The sequence below is a fragment of the Microtus ochrogaster genome, chromosome 2 (assembly GCF_000317375.1).
Source record: "Microtus ochrogaster isolate Prairie Vole_2 chromosome 2, MicOch1.0, whole genome shotgun sequence".
NCBI classification, from domain to species: Eukaryota; Metazoa; Chordata; class Mammalia; order Rodentia; family Cricetidae; genus Microtus; species Microtus ochrogaster.
The window spans coordinates 9689860-9707432 of NC_022010.1; positions in this window are offsets into that span (position 1 = coordinate 9689860).

The following is a 17573-nucleotide window of genomic DNA, read 5'->3' on the forward strand; positions in this document are numbered from 1 at the left end:
TCAGGGTGTGTAGTGTGTGGTGTGTGTCTCAGTGTGTGTAGTGTGTGGTGTGGTATTGTGTGGTGTGTGTGTCTCAGGGTGTGTAGTGTGTGGTGCGGTCTGATGTGTATGTGTGCCTACGTGTGTGCCTTAGTAGCAAGAGAACAACTTGCAGGAATTTATTCTCGCCTGCCGTTTGGATCCTGGGAGCTCACATAGTCTGACTTGGTAGCAAATGCCAATTTGATAGCATCTTGCTCCCGTAGTCCAGGGTGGCATTAAATTCTCTCCACTGCCTGCTGCCTCTGCCTTCCACAGGCTGGAATTCCAGGTGTGCCCCACCAGACAGTGCTGAGAGTTTTGTGCTTGCTAGGCGAGCCTGCTACCAACGGAAACTCAGTAACAGACACACCATTATTTTCTTTTCTTTTCCTTTCCCTCTCTCTTTCCTTTTCTTGGTGGTCTCACGTAGGCTGGGATGACCTTGAACTCCTGACCTTCCTCACTTACTTTCAAGCCACCATTTCCAGTATTTGGGGCCATGCTACTAAGAATCCACAGTGGACAGTGGTGTGTTTGTCCAGGTGAGCATATTGATACATTCATGACAATAGTGCTTTTAGTTCATGGCCAACTAAAGAAGCCTATATGTTGGGGGCAAACACCAGAAAGATGGCTGCTGAGGGGCAGGGGCATAGGTCATCTTGAAGGCCACAGAGTCCACACAACAGGAAGTAGCTGATTACTGGAAGCCCAAGAATGCCATCCAATCTGGAAACTGGAGACCACAACTTCCGGAGTACTTGAAGATCGAGAGAGAGAGAGAGAGAGAGAGAGAGAGAGAGAGAGAGAGAGAGAGAGAGAGAGAGAGAGAGACAGACAGAGAGAGACAGAGAGAGAGAGACAGAGAGAGAGAGAGAGGCTCCCACCCACCCAGAGCTCCCAGCATCTGGGGCTTGTTTTAATTTTTGTTTGTTTTGGTTTGACCATTACATAGAGTTTCTCTACGTAACCCAGACTCACTTCAAACTGAGAATCCTTAGGCCTCAGACTCTCTGGTGCTGGAATTGGAGGCACGTGCCACCACACCCTACTGTACCTCAGGCTGTCTGTGTCTCCACATAGGGCCTGAAGGTGGCAAGAAACACATTCGCACCCTGCTGGGAGACTCAGTTCTCTGCCCTGTGGCAAACAGAAGATCTTGGAATTTGGTGAAGAAAAAAAAAGCCGTGGCTGGGGGTGGAAAGGGCAGGGAGAGGATTGGATTTTCCTGGCCTTGACTCTCACTTCCGGAGAATCACTTTACCTTTTTTAATTGCCTGGTTTTGGGCTGGAGAGATGGCTCAGTGGTTAAGAGCACTGGCTACTCTTCCAAAGGTCCTGAGTTCAATTCACAGCAACCACATGGTGGCTCACAACCATCTGTAATGAGATCTGGTACCCTCTTCTGGCTCACAGGCATACATGCAGGAAGAACACTGTATAGGTAATAAGTAAATAAGCCTTTTTAAAATATATAATTAAATAAATAAATTGCTTGGTTTTCTACACCTCTTTCAATTACCGAGTAGCTGTGGATATTCTCGGGGAGCTCAGTGGGATAGTCTTCACACACGCAGCCCTCCTCGGCCCTGCTGTTTCTTTTCAAGATGGAGACACACTGGAATGCCCAGACGGTCTCAGACTTCCAAGCTCAAGAAATCATCCTGCCTCAGCCTCCCTAGTAAGTGTTTTTACAGAGGTGTGCCACCATGCCTGGCTCAGTAAATGGGCCTTCAAGAGATCCAAAGCACTTCAGTTGGTATGTATATTAGGTATGTACTAGGCGCTAAAACATTCTTAGTACTCCAGCTGCTCACTCTCCAGTTTGAACCTGTCACAAAGTGAAGAGAAGCAGACCCGATGTAACTGACTTCTAGGTCTTTGGATAGGGTCTCTCTTTAGCAATTTGATTTGAGGCTGCATCTCACTATGTAGCTCTGTAGACCAGGGTGTCCTGGAACTCACTATGTCGGCCACCCCCGCCTGGGACTCATAAAGATCTGCCTGCCTCTGCCTCCCAAGTGCTGGGATTAGAGGCGTGAGCCGCAATAGCTGGTTTCTATGGTGCTGGGAATCAAACGGGGGACTTTGTGTAGGAATCAAACAGAGGACTCTGTGAATGCTAGGCGAACACTCAACCCACTGAGACACATTTTCAGCCCCTACATTTGATATTTTTTTAAAAAATATTGCATTTATTTCTTTTATAGGGAGACTTACCATAGCATACACACGGAGGTCTCGGGGATCAAACTCAGGTCACCAAGCTTGGCAGCACGTGTCTTTTTCCTCTGAGCCATCTTGCTGGCCCCTGCATCTTGAATGCTATAACTCTGAGTTTTGGCATTTCCTTTCTGGGGTTTGCCTTTATCTGAAATAGACATGTGTTCATTTTATGAGCTTGTAATCTCAGCATTTGGGAGAAAAAAGGCAGAAAGGTCAAACATATGTATTTGGGCCTAGCCTGGGCTACAGAAAGAGACCCTGGGGCGGGGGGAACCAGGCCTGGTGACACAGACCTGTAGTCCCAGCTACATATGGGGGGTGGGGGAGAAACAGGAAGGTCATATGTTCAAGTCCAGTCTGGACGATTTAGCAAGATCGTGTCCTAAAATAAAAGTAAAGGGAGCATGGTGGTTCACAACTGTAATCCCAGCACTTGGGAAGCAGAGACAGGCAGATCTCTGTGAGTCCCAGGCAAGGGTGGCCTACATAGTGAGTTCCAGGACACCCTGGTCTACAGAGCTACATAGTGAGACGCTGCCTCAAATCAATTTGCTAAAGAGACCCTATCCAAAGACCTAGAAGTCCAGTTACATCGGGTCTGCTTCTCTTCACTTTGTGACAGGTCCAAACTGGAGAGTGAGCAGCTGAAGCACCCTTGGGATGGGTGCTCCCCCTCCCCGTGGGATGCGGGGATTCACTTTAAAATGCATGCATCCTGGTTCCATAGCACTGCTCCTCAGCTAGGCAAGGAGCCTCTGTCCTTGCAGTTGTACAAGCTGGTGCAAAGGATGAGGCAGCCTCCCAGTGGGTTTATTTTTTTCTTTCTCCCCACGCCGTGTTTATCCACCCAGGCAAGTATTTTAAGCACTGTTTCTATTCTGCTATTCTGAGCCCATTACTCTGCAGGGTGATTAAAATTTCTCTTGGCCAGAGAAGAGAAGACAACATGTTTGTTGCCTCCTTCCAGAGCTGTTGCTTTTCCCAAGCAGCCTTCAAAGGAGAAGACGGAAACACAAAATCCACACTTGCTGCACAGCGGGAGTCTGGAGAGTGCTTCACCCTTCACCTTGGCCTGGACTCCAAGCAGCTGGGACAGGATGGGGGAGAGGCAAGAGGCTGGAGGCTCCCCAGTTCCCTGCCTCTTCCTTCTTGCCTGTGTGCGCTAATCCTCTCAGTCCCAATCCATCCACAGGCATGACAACCTGTGGTTTCTGCTGGTTTGACTTCTACTTGGGATTGTTTTTGAGACAGGGTCTCACTCCATAGACTAGGCTGGCCTCGAACTCACAGTAACCCACCTGTCTCTGGCTCTCACAAGCTGAGATTAAAGGTCAGAGGAGGGAAGAGCTTCCTTCCTTCTATGTGAGTCTGGAAGAGAGGTGAACTAGGGGAAACAAGCCTAACTGTGGGAGGGGAGGGGAGGGGAGGGAAGGGGAGGGGAGGGGAGAAAGCAGCAGGCAGCAGGAGGACACAGACTGAGCAAGACCAGCTGTGGTTGTAAACAGGACCAGCTCAGAGAGGTCAGGAGCCCCAGGGAGAACCACACAGCAGATAGCTGACCCAAAAGAGAAAAGAATCCTGGAGCTGTAGTGTGCACCTGTAATCCCACACTAAGGATACTGAGACTTCCAGGCCAGCCTGGGCTACATAGCAAGACTGTATTGGGGAGAAAAGAAAAGAAAAAAAAAATCTAGGTAACTAACCAACCAACCCAATAAATGAAATCACTTAAATGAGTGTGGACAGAGGGAACAAAATGGAAAAGTCCAGCTTTGATTTCTTATCTTTACAGCCCATGGCCAGAGGGCAAGAGGTTTAACCTCCTAGGTGTTCTGTCCTTATCGGCCAAATCGGAACTTGGTCCCACCCCCTGGGCCTCGGGGGGAGGGAGACTCTGCTAGAACTTCCCTGAGTACTCAGCTTCCTCCTTCCTTCCTGATTGATTCCCTTTGATGAAATCTATTTCACTTTCCCAGTTCACTTAGCAAGCAGCCTCCTCTTTTTTTCTCCTTTCTCTTTTTCAGAGGAGAAATCCAAGCCCTCTTTCCTGGTCCCCCAGGCAGGAGCTGGAAGCCCTGTCGGGTGACTGAGGCAGCTGAGCAGACCCAGTGCCCCCAGCGACTCCCTGACTGTTTTGATGAACACCTAGAATCCAGACTCTCCTTATCGCCCATTCCTGGCTACTTCTAGCCCAGGAGGTTTCTCTGGTCCCTCCTCCGCTTCTCAAACTGGCTGGAGTGTTTTGAAGCCAGCAGCTGATCATTCCCTCTAAGATCCTGGGGACATTAGCATCCCTCTGGCCTATCTCCCAGACCCCAGACACACAGCCAAGGAGATTAAAGAAAGGGGGCGTGTGAGGCTCACAAGCCAAAGATTCCTGTGTCCCGCCCAGGGCCCTGGAGGAAAGCCTATTGTTCTAGAGATAAAGTTACTACTGGATAAAGGCTTCTTGAGGAACTTTCTCCTCGAAATCAAGGACTTCTTGGAGTCGAGGGCACCTGCAAGTCCAGACACGTCCCGTGGGCTTAAACCGCCTAAGAGCCCTTTCTGCAGCCAACTGAGCACTGAGATAACTCCCCTAGGGGCTTTGGCTCCTAGATCTGCCCCATGCTGGCGCCATGCTGGTTTCTTTAGGCTTCACTCATCTTGAAAGCAAGCGAGACTCTTTGGGTAGGTGCGCGCATGTCACCTTGCACAAGTGGAGGTCAAAGGGCAACTAGAGGAAGTTGGTTCTCGCCTTCCACCTTGTGGGTACCAGGATACTAAACTTAAGTCATCAGTCTTGGCAGCAGGGCACCCAGCCATCTTGCCACCCCCTCCCTATTTTTGTTCTGATTTGAGACAAGGCCTTATGTAGCCCAAGCTGACCTGGAACCTGATACACAGGTAAGGATAGGAACAACCATGAACTGGGAGTTCCCATTTATGTTCTGAAGGCTACTGAGACTGGGCAGCCTCTGCTGCGTCTTCTGCGAAGGATCCATTAACAAAAATCTTCTGCCCGGTTTTTAATTGGGTCATTTGTCTTCTGCTGACTGACTTCAAAGACTGCTGTAATATTATTCTAGACCCACGTCCCCGGTCAGACAAATGATTTACAAATCACACACGCAGAGGGTACACACACGTACCATTTCCTGATTTTTTCCTTTTTCTTAACAGAGTCTCTCAGAGAAGATGATTTTTAGATCTTTATCTTCTAAGTCATTTAATTTTGTTTCTTGGTATATGATTTTTGTGTCCTAACCTAGCCTAAGCTCACAAAGACAGCTTACATTGTTTTCTGCTCAGGTTTAGCGTGTGATTGCTGTTATGTTTAGCCATAGCTCAAATAGTTCTGGTTGGATTTACAAGTCAGACAGACATTCACATCTGTACAGCTCATTAACTATAATCTTACATATTTATCCCAAAAGAGAATTATCTCCACAGGAGAAAAACATTGCCTTTGCAACCACAGCACTGAAGAGGCTGAAGCAGGGAGATTGCCTAGAGCTTGAGGTCAGCTTCAATCATATGTGAGTTCCAAGCCAGCAATGCCTACAGAGTCACTCTGTCTTAAAACTAACCAAACAACGACCCTTATGCCTCACATGCAGGCAGGATTTGGTCTCCAACACCCCAAAACCTGATGGTGGAGCATGCCTGTAATCTAAGCACTTGAGAAGCAGAGGCAGGGGGATCAGAAGTTCAAGGTACGAGCTTGTCACCTCAGCCCCAGAGAAGTGAAGGTGGGAAGATAACCTTGAGTTCAAGACTAACCTGGGATCTTTAGTTCAAAAAGAAGAAAACACATGTTGAGGGAAAATGAGCCCCCCCCCCCCAAGGATGGGAACAGAGAGACAAAGAGCTACTGAACTCATGGAAGTGGGGGACCATGGTGGCTCCGTCAAATGATAGGAAGCAGAAGAGTGACAGGTGACATTTATTTGTTCTTGAGGTTGTTATAATGTTCCTAATGCTGTTCCTGCCACCATGCCCCTGCTCAGCCAGGGCCAGGCTCTGCTATCCAGATGACTCTGCGGAGCAGCCCAGCCATCCTCAAAGGTCAAACAAGGGAACAAAGGCTTCATCTTCCGCTGTACAGCTCTGAGAACTGACGCATTCTCTCAGGAAACCAGGTTGCACCCCGCCGAGGTGGCAATGGAAATCACTCTTGATGTTGGCCCCAGCTCCCAGGAATCCATTTACCCCCAAAACCCTTCCCCCTCCCCACAAACCTCCTCCTGCCTCAGCCTTCCCATGCTGAGATCACAGAGGCCTAAAGCCGCAGGGCTTGGCAAACTGCTTCTCTGGGGAGGCGCCTCGATACTGGGGTTTTCTGGCCCAGTTCCCTCAGCTTTGTCAGTGTGTGACTGTGATCCCCACCTCCGTGTTCCTGGGGTCTCCTGCATGTCTCTGTGCGTCTTCTCGTTTGTTAGATTATTTGTTCACTATTTACTTACTACTTAACCTCACATATACATACACACACAGGACAGGGTTTCTCTCTGTAGAACTAACTGTCCGGGAACTAAATTTGTAGAGGCTGACCTTGAACTCAGAGATCCGCCTACCTCTGCCTCCCAAGTGCTGGGATTAAAGGCTTGCGCCAGCACCCCTGGCTGTATTATTTATTTTGAGAGAGAGAACACACTATCACTATGGCTTGCTTATGGTGGTCAGAAAGCAAATTGGGGGAGTCAGTTCTCTCCTCCTACCACGTGAGTCCCAAGGACCAAACTCAGGCTTGGTGACAAGTTCTTTTACTTGCTGAATCATCTTGCTTACCCTCCTCTTCTTATAAAGGGACTAGTCATTACATTTGAGTTCCTGCAAAGGCACTGACTTCCTCTTCACCCAACAATATCTACCAAGTTCCTATTTCCAACTAAGGTCATTCTCAGAGTTCACGTTCCAATACACACACACATACACACACGTATTCTACCCAGTACAGACTTTATTTTCCTCTGACATGAAATAATGCAGTTCAAAGTGGGCTAAAGTACCTGAGGATGAGGTGGGGAGGAAACACCACTGGCGTAGGAACTATGAAGATCGAAGTTCAAATTTTGGTTCTGTTGCTGACTTGCTGTGTGTTGTTGTTCAACTTACTTCCCAACTCCATGTTTTAGCATCCGTTAAGTGTTAAGCATAATAACAGGTTATGCTTCAATTCTTTAATTTAGACAGGATAACCTTGTACTCTTCCTGCCTTGACCTCCCAAACCCTGGGATTATAGATGTGAAATTTATGTAACACTGGGAATCAAACTCACGTGCCTGGAATAGGTACACGCTGAATAGGCAGCCAACCCTGTACTGACTGAGATACATTCCTAACCCTGATATGAGATTGCTTCCTTTAGCTCAGGCTAGCCTCAAACTTGCTTCAATGCTAGCCTTGAAACTCCAATTCTCCTCCCTCCGCTTCCTAGGTGCTGGGGCCCACAGGCGTGCCCTACCACACCTGGCTTTCAAAATCACCATTTCTGCTGATAACTAAGCTGCCTTGCATAAAATTCCTCATTGACTTTCATTATTCTCCCCCAAACGTATCAGATTTCACAAGGCAATCTGTCCATCTGTCCGGTCCAAACCCAGTCAAATTCCATTCCCCTGGTGTCTGACCCTCTCCCCGAGGTAATATCTATTCATGCTTTAGAATCTAGCTTAGTTGCCACTTCCTTCAGGAAGTTCACCTTTACCATTCTTCCTTTGTAGGTCAGTTCTCCCTGTACTCCAAGGCTAAGCCGGTCATCACAGATTAGAGCACAGGGCAAGCCTGTTGTCTGTCCCCTCCAGATGTCAGGGACTTGCACAGGGTTTCGTGTATGCATACATCAACTACACAACCATACATCCAAGAAGGAAATCCAGAATCAGAATCCCATTCAAGAATGGGACCTGGGAAGCCTACACATTCTTCCCCAAATCTTCGACAGACATCACTAATGGATCACCGACACTCCCAGTTGTTCTTCAGCACCGGGTTCTGGTGGGTCTAAGAATTGATCCAAGCCTCCCCAGACAAGAGTTGTGTTTTCTGGTGTAACCTGTCAAGTATCCCTGTTTTGAAAGCCAGGAAAACAAACCTTAGAAATGCTGCGTGCGAGTCCTCCTGACAGCCAGGACAGTGTTCAGTTCTGTAGCACAGGCCCTCACGCTGTACATCTGACCTATGCCCAGGATGTCTAAGGAATGGACATCCTCGCAACACAAGGCCAGGTGATTCTTGGAAGGCTCAAATCACAAAGTCTATGATGCTGAGCCTCAGAGTCTCCCCCAGAGACCCAAACACTTCCTTTCTTTTCTTGTTTCCTTTTTTTTTCCTCCTCACTCCCTTTCCTATAATCCAGGTTATGCTTCAAACTAAGTAGCCAAGGATAGCCTTGATCTCCTGGTCCTCTTTCCCTGGTCTCAAATGCTGGAATCACAGGTGAGTGTCACCAACCACTTCTAGCTAATACTTCTTTTCTAAATTGCCCAGAGTCAACCTTGGGTCTCTCTTGCCAGAGCTTCCTGTCACTTCCAGGGACAACCAGCTCACAGTTCTCAACCCAAGAGGTGAGAGGCTCACCTTTCCCGTTTTACAAATTAATGTTTTATCTGACAATAACTTCCTTCTTCTTTTTAGTTGTTTGTTGAATTAAGAGTGGCAGGGGCTCCGTCCCCAGCACCCGGCCGCCTGCACGGCTAGCTTTATACCCGAAATAATTACAAGGAAACTGTATTCTTTTAATCACTGCCTGACCCATTAGTTCCAGCCTCTTATTGGCTAGCTCTTACATATTGATCTAACCCATTTCTATTAATCTGTGTAGCCCACAAGCTGGCTTACCAGGAAAGATCTTAACCTGCATCTGTCTACAGTGGGACAATCATGGCGACTCCCTGACTCAACTTCTTTCTCCCAGCATCCTGTTCTGTTTTCTCCACCTACCTAAGGGTTGGCCTATGAAATGGGCCTAGGCAGTTTCTTTATTAATAAGAAATCATTCCCACATCAGTTGTTGGCTTTTTAGTTGCTGACTTACCTGGAACTCCTTCTGTAGACCAAGCTGACCTTGAATTTGTAGCAATTCTGCCTTCTGCCTCCTGGTGTGAGCCACCACACTCAACTTACTGTCCCCACCCCCACCCCCATCTTTAGACAGGGTCTCACTGTGTAGCCCTGGCTGTCTTGGAACTCACTTTGTAGACCAGACTGACTCCTCTGCCTCCCAAGGGATGGGATTAAAGATGTGCACCACCGTGCCTGTCCTAAAAGAAAAAAAAAAGTTTTTAAGAGACATGATTTATATTACCTAGGCTGATCCAGACCCCCTGAGTCAAACAATCTTCTTCTTTTTTGTCTATTTGCTTGCTTGCTTGTTTTTTTGAGACAGGATTTTTTTGTGTAACAGCTCTGACTGTCCTGGAACTCTCTTTGCAAACAAGGCTGACCTGGAACTCACAGAGATCCTCCTGCCTCTGCCTACCGAGTGCTGGGATTAAAGGTGTTCACCAATATTTTTAATACAATCTTTTCCCTCTTTGTACTAGGACTTGAACTCAGGGCCTAATACATGCCAGACAAGTGTTCCCCAGGTCTAAAAATCAAAAGAAAATAAAAACAAACAAATAACAACAAAACAGGTTCTCACCAAGTATTTCATGTTGTCTGTGACCTCTGCATTTTCCCTCCTTAACTTCCACAGTAACTTTTTTTTAAAATATTTATTTATTTATTATGTATACAATATTCTGTCTGTGTGTATGTCTGCAGGCCAGAAGAGGGCACCAGACCTCATTACAGATGGTTGTGAGCCACCATGTGGTTGCCGGGAATTGAACTCAGGAAGAGCAGGCAATGCTCTTAGCCACTGAGCCATCTCTCCAGCCCCCACAGTAACTTTTTACAGAAAAACTGCACAATCAGCACAGAAAGGCCTTGAGCTTCTGTGCCCAGGGTCTCCCTAACGTCAGACAAATCACTACGAAGCCAGGCAGGGCTGGTGGCTCACATCTGTAATGGGAAAAAGTCCAGAGGCTAAAGCAGAAAGATTGCTGAAAATCCAGTCAGCCTGAGCAATAGTGAGATCCTGCCCATGTGGTGTGCCCTAAACCTCAGCAGAGACAGTGAGACCCCCGGGAGTGGGGGTCATCCTGGTATGTGTAGAAAAAGTGTCAAGGGAAAAAGAAAACCAAACCCCAACATTGTCACACCCTTTCCTTCGCCAAAGCCCCAGAATTTATGTGCGTGTGCGTCACCATCTCTCTGTTCCCCAGGCCCAGCCTGGCAGGGAACTCTTGTCCTTTCTGTGAGCACTCTGAGGGAGGGGTTCTCCCTCTCTGGCTACCCCTGGTCCCTGCTCAGCCAGGATCCACCCCTCTGCTTCCTCTTTAAAGATTGTGATTTCGGGAGAGAGGGGGCCTCACTTAGCTATTTCTAGGCTGGTGGGCGAGCGCCCATTACTCTCTCCCTTTCTGTCTGAAAGCCTGAATTCACCATCAGAATGGCCGCTGGCACTTCCTTGAAAATCTGGCAGGGACTTTTACAGTATGCTTTCCCCAGGCCCCTCACCCCAAACTTCGTTTGTTCTTTTATGACTAAGGATATATATCTCCTGCTGGCTTTAGAACTTTATGGGCTGATTTCCCTTTGATTTTCAGGCCAAGGTCAGGGGTACTCTTTGAGCTGTGATGTCACAGTGTGCTGCCTTGGTTACCGCCATGACATCATCAGACTAACAGGGGTGGGGGCAGAGAAAGAGAGATCTGTCTTTTGTTGTCTTTTCATCTATAGGCTTGCCTTCTTTGGAACTGTGGAGAGGTTAAAAGAGAAGACAGGTTCCTCTAAAATGCGTCACTGGCCATACAATCAGACCACAATCAAAGACTATTAATCTGTTCTTTTTACTTTATTTATCTAACCATGGTGGCGGGGGATGGGTGCTCAAGCATGCAGCGGGTGGAAGTCAGAAGACAACTACAGACTGCAGTCCTCTCCTTCCACTATGCGGGTCCTAGAGACCAAGCTCAGGTCTGGCAGGCTTAGCAGCAAGCACTCCCTGGCCCCCAAGGGCTATTTCTTTACTTCTGAAGTGGCGGGGGGGGGGGGTGGTAAATGAATCCATAACAACAAGAACAAGGTATGTGCTAAGAGACAGACACACAGACACACAGACCACCCTCTGCCTCCCTACCCCCCACCCCACACCCTCGGTTCCATCAGCCAAATGGTCTAGATGGGGTGGATTTCACGAGGTGTCTCCTGGTCTTTAATCTAATCTAATCTGTCTCTCCCAGGGCATAAAAGCAAAAGTAAAGAGAGCTGTTAGGAGCCAGGAATGCTGGGTTTAAGGGGCTCTTTAATAAAAGGCGGGAAGGAACAAGCCGGGAATACATCTTGGAAAATGTTCAGCTGTCCCTGCCTGGCTCCCACCCCCGCACGTAGGGTCAGGAGAAGGGAGCAGGGGGAAAAATGTGTTTTTATTGTGAACATGTGTCAAGAAGACCCCATCCTGGGAGCCTGGTACCCACAACAAGTATATTTGTGGAGTAATTAATGTAAGATCAGAGACGTTGGTTTCGACAAAAGGCCGCTGTCGGGACCGGGTATGTGATGTGGGGTGAGGCTTCCGTGTGGCAATGTGGTGTGCACTGTGTCTATTGTAATTAAGTGTTTTGTCATCCAAGGGCAAAACCAGTAAGGGTGACTCCCAGACGGGACTGAACCCAAAACATTGTTCCCAAATGTTTCGTCTTGGCAACTCTTTTAAGGAAGTTCAGAGCAGGAGGAATGTCAAGGCATCTCTAATTAGACCTTGGAGAAAGGGGCTGGAAGACTGCTGGGGCCCGTGTTTTATTTCGTCTCCCCAGGGGTCCCCATGTCGCTCCGTGTCCTGGTCGTCCTGAGCCAGCTCTCTACTGCAGGTTTTGTTTGCTTCTCTGGGAAATCCCCTTGCAAGGCCAAGTCTCCTCCGGGAAGTGACTGTAGCCACTTTGGAGACACACACAAAGATGTTATCCAAACCCCCTAGAGCCGTGGCCCAGCTTAGAACCAGTGGGCTCATTTTCCAGGGGCTCCGATGGAAAGCGGGAGTTGAATGCGGTTTATGGTCCCAGATTCCCAGCCGTCTAGGATGTCTGTAATGCAAGGAAATTCATCCAAAGGGGGAATTGAAATGGGCTCTTCCAACCTCGCTCGGTTTTTTTTTTTGTTGTTGTTGTTTGTTGTGTGTGTGTTGGGGTGTGCACTCCCAAGAGTCTGCAGTTAAAAATGGCTTCCCTCTGTCTCTATGTTTGCGGGGGTCTTCTGCCCATTTGTGAGCATGTGTGCATGGGTCCGGGGAGGGTGTCAGTGAGCTCCTGAGTGTGGATTTTCCAGAGTTCCTATGCACAGGGCACTCAGTGTAGCAGAGTACTTGAAAATATTCTATGTTCATTTTACTTTATAGTTTTTCCAACCAGTAGCCTCTCCGTCAAGTCCTTAGCTCATCACCCAAGGGCAGTCTGGAGTTCACAGGGTGAAATAAGACAGCTGGAACCTCAGAAAGGAAGAAAAGGGCAGGTGGTCGAGAGTGGATTGGAGATCAGGGTTTCATTTTGTAGCCTGAGCTGGTCCTGAACTCACTCTATAGCCAAAGCTGGTCTCAGACTCACAGCCATCCCCCTGCTTCTGCCTCCTGAGTGCTGGATTACAGGCATGTATCTCCTTGCCCAGCCAAGAATCATCTGACCTCTATGGAACTTGCACTATAAGGCTCTGACTTAGGAGTCTTAGCATTGGGTGGGATCCATCCTACTGTTGGGGATTTTCTGCCTCGCTGACCCCTCTCCTTCACAATGCTGACTGTCAAAAACAGATGTGCCCCAGTTTGTAAATGCTGGCCAGCTGGAGAGGATGCATTAAGCATCCACACAGCTTCTTCCAAACACCAAAGCTAAGGAGGCCTCCTGGAAGAAGACTGGGGGGGTCTCTGGGGCACATCATGTGACCTGCTTGCTTTCACACACTTCCTCTGTCTTCTCCTGCCCCCAAGCCCCATCCCCAAGATGTTAAAGAAAATACAGATGTTGGATGTAGTGGTATACCTTTGGAACCCCAGCAGCACTCAGGAGGTGAAGGCAGGATGAACAGGAGGAGTCCAGGGTCATCCTACGTAGAAAACTCTGCCTAAAAATGCCAAAAGTATGCTGCCAAGGTAATTCAGTGGGTGAATTATCTTGTGCCAAGCGCAGGATGACCCCTAGATCCCCCATAAGTTGTCTTCTCTGTGCTCTGGCACACACTCGTGTATGCACAGTCTGCAAGGGCTCACATGCATGCGCACTACACACACACACATCAATGCATTTTTTCAAACATTTCTAAAGCTAAATCAACACCATTAACCTAATTAACACCACTGTTAATCAATTAATGTGATATAGAAGGTTTTGGTGGTTATACAATGTGATGCTCACAAATGTTCTCAGTAAACCTGAGTGTGGTCTCTCACACCTGTAATCCCAGCACTTGGAAGACCGAGGCAGAAGGATTGTTATAAGATACCCTGAGCTACCAAGTGGGACCCTGAATTTAAAAAAACAAACAAACAGAAACAGAAAACACCGAGCCAGGTGGTGGTGATGCACACCTTTAATCCCAGCACTCAGGAGGCAGAGGCAGGTGGATCTCTAAGTTCGAGGCCAGCCTGGTCTACAGAGTGAGTTCCAGGTCAGCCGGGGGCTACACAGAGAAACCCTGTCTCCAAACGTAAACAAAGGCGGAGTCACACAAAGACACACTCTCGCCTGTTTGTTTGGTAGTTGGTTTTGTTGTGAAACAATCTCAAGTAGCCCAGGCTACAGTCTCTATGAAGCGGGGAATGACCGTGAACTTCTCATCTCCCCCACCCCTTGTCCCCACATCCCTAGTGTTGGCCCTGGCACACACCCCTTCTTACCAATGGTTTTCAACCAGGGATTATGCCCGGCCTTGGGAGCTTTTAAGCAAGAAGTCTGGAGACACTTTGGGTTGTCACAATCAGGGTATGATGACTGGGTGCAAGCCAAGGTACCACAACATTCTATGCTACACAGGAAAGTCCCTGCTACAAAGAATGATTTGACCCAAATATCCACAACACTGAAGTTGAGAATCCACATGAGATCACCGCCCCCCTACACCACCCCATTCAGCTATGGTGCCCTTTGAAGCCAGGTTTTAAAATATGTGTATGTAGGTTTCTGGATGTGCTTGTGCCTCTGCTGTCTGTGGAGGTCAGAGGACACTTTTGGAGGGTCAGTCTCTCTTCTTTCACTGTGTTGGTCCTGGGGGCTTGATCCCAAGTCAGCAGGCTTAGCAGGAAGACACCTTTACCCGCTAAGCTAACTCACAGGCCCTGAAGCAAGAGTTTTCATGTTTTCTGCAGACTTACGCCCCTCAAAGCAAAGTTTGCCTGAACCAGACTTCAAAGTTGAAAGCTCGAATCGTCCTTGCCCTAAGAAGTTTATGAATCTCTGCTTTTATGGCTGAGGTGGAGGCAGGGAAGACAGTCGGAGGAATTGGAATGGGGACAAGGAAGAGAGGAAACCAACAAAGAAAGGTCAATCCTACCCATTCCTTAATCTCCTCCTCTGATGAAGAAGTCAAGTCCTCAGCCAGCCACATGTGTTTCTTTGGCAAGCGGGGGAAGGAAATGACTGTAAAGCTCTTGTGAGCAGAGCCACGCTGAGGCACACAGACATAAACAGATGACCACATGAGTCCAAACACACGGTCCTCACCACTCTGGACACACACGCACAGGCGCTCAGACATATACCACCTCATCAGCCACAGGTTCAGTAGGTCAAAGCTGGACGAGGGAGGAGAGAAAGACCCGTAGCATCCTTACAGAGACCCCCCCTCTCCGGGTCCCACCACTGAGAATGGCTAACATGGGGCTGAGAATATGTCTCATCCTCCATGGTAGAGTGCTTGCCTAGCATCTACAAGGCCCTGGATCCAATCCGTAAAAACGCATAAGCCTGACTTTGTGGTGCACACTGCTTCCAGCACTCCGGAGGTCGAGAGAGGAGGATCAGCCTCAGGCACATAGTGAGTCTGAGACCGGCCTGGGCTAGGAGACCCTGAGAAAGATGAGGAAGGGAAGGAAGGGAGGGGATAGAGAGGAGAGATGGGGAACGGAGAGGAGAAGAGGGGAGGAGAAAAGACAAAGATGACGAGCTTCAAGGAACCCAGCCAGGACCATGACGGAATTAGTCACTCACTCTTTTATTCTTTGTGTTGGCAGTCAGGGTTCATCACCCTCAGCAGCCCTGGTCATTCTTTGTCATGGGGTGTCATGGTTTGATAGGGACTGCCCCTGCAGCCCACCGGGTTCCTGTGTTAAATGACTAGACCCTGAGGAGCACTGTCAGAAGGTGGAAGCCTTGCTGGAAAAAGAAGCTCACCGCAGGTTTCCCGCCCCAGAAAGAGTATCCTGCTCCATTCCTTCCGATTGCTGCTTCCTGGTTGCTGTGAGGGTAGCAATTCCATTCCCTCATGTCAGCAAGCCTTGTCCACCTACCCAAAGCCTGCGTAGGGAGGAGGTGAGCCCACGAGCCAAGACAAAATGTTAAATTCTTCTCACCAGATGCAGAGGCAGGAGTGCGATTTCAGCACCCAGAAGGTACAGGCTGGAGTGTCACCACGAGTTCAAGGCTGTTTTGGTTCAAGGCTAGCCAGGGCTTCGTAGTGAGAAGTTGTCTTGGAAAGCAGTAGCCAGGTGTGGTGGTCGTCCCAGCACTCAGGAGGAAGGGGCAGGCAGAGCTTTGTGTGGAAAAACTGATCATGGTAGCACACTTCTGTGACCTAAGCACCAGAAGACAGAGGCAGGAGGATCAGGAGTTCAATCCTGGGCTACTTCGCAAGTTCGAGGTCAGCCTGGGCTACCTAAGATCTGGTCTCAAAAGAACACTTCCCTACAACAAATACTTCATCTCTTGTGTTCTCTATTTGGGGGGATTTAAGTTTTTAAGTTAGTCCTCCCTCCCTGTGTAGCCCGGGCTTTCTTGGAATTCAATTTGTAGACCAGGCTGGCCTTGAACTCACAGAGATCCTCCTGCTTCTGTGTCAAAATGCTAGTATTAAAGGTGTGCACCACCACCGCCCAGCTTTAAGTTACTTTTGCTGTTTTAAAATAGGGTATTACAGCCGGGCGGTGGTGGCGCACGCCTTTAATCCCAGCACTCGGGAGGCAGAGGCAGGCAGATCTCTGTGAGTTCGAGACCAGCCTGGTCTACAAGAGCTAGTTCCAGGACAGGCTCCAAAACCACAGAGAAACCCTGTCTCGGAAAAAAAAAAAACAAGATAGGGTATTACAATGTAGCCCAGGCTGGTCTCAAACATCATGGCAATCCTCCTGCTGCAGCCTCCCAAGTTCCACGATTACAAGGGTGTGCCAGCCCCTGATTATAATTGTTAACACCGTTTCCTTATCGCTGGTGTGAGATCACCCACTCCTCTAAGCGTGGACACATGAATGCCAAGACTCACACGTGGAAATCAGAGAACAACCTAGGGCCAGTCCTCACCTTTCACCTGGCTTGAGGCAGAGCCTCTTGCTAGCCACTTTGTAGACCAGGGGTAGCTGGCCCATGAGCTTTAGGGGACTCTGCTGTCTCTGCCTCCTTTCCCATCACAGGAGCCTTGGGTACAGATGCAAGGATGACATCCAGCTGGACGTGGTTTCTAAGAACCTGAATTCAGGTCCTCATGCTTGCATGGAAATCGCTGAGCCACCTCCCCAGACCCTTAATTTGTTTTAAGACATTCTACCACAACAGTGAAAATTTGATGACCGCGTAGAGACCATCCCATGTGTCGCAACATATCTTAGCTGCATTTTTGGATATATATGAACTACTCACACCCCAACTCCTGATAGCTAAAATATTCCGTATGAATTACCCAGTCTCCCCTATAGACAGTGTGACTCATAAAAGTGCTGGGCTCGCAGAGACTCCTCACATGAAATGTTTGTTGATCAGAAGAGTGAGCCACTTCCATTCCGTGGACGTCAAGGTAGCTCAGCCTATCCATCCTCTTCAACATCCACGCACGTCAGAGGAGCCAGGCATGGTGCCACACACCTTTAATCCCAGCACTTGAGAGGCAGAGGCAGGTGGATCTCTGTGAGTTGGAACCCAGCCTGTTCTACGGAGCGAGTTCCAGGACAGTCAGGGATACCCAGAAAAACCCTGTCTAGAAAAACTAAAAAGAAAAAGAGGAGGAGGAAGAGAAAAGACACAAAAGGGCAGAGAGCTGAGAAGATCACCTGCTACAGCACAAGAGTGAGCACCTGAATGTCGCATGCAGTGGCAGACAAGAG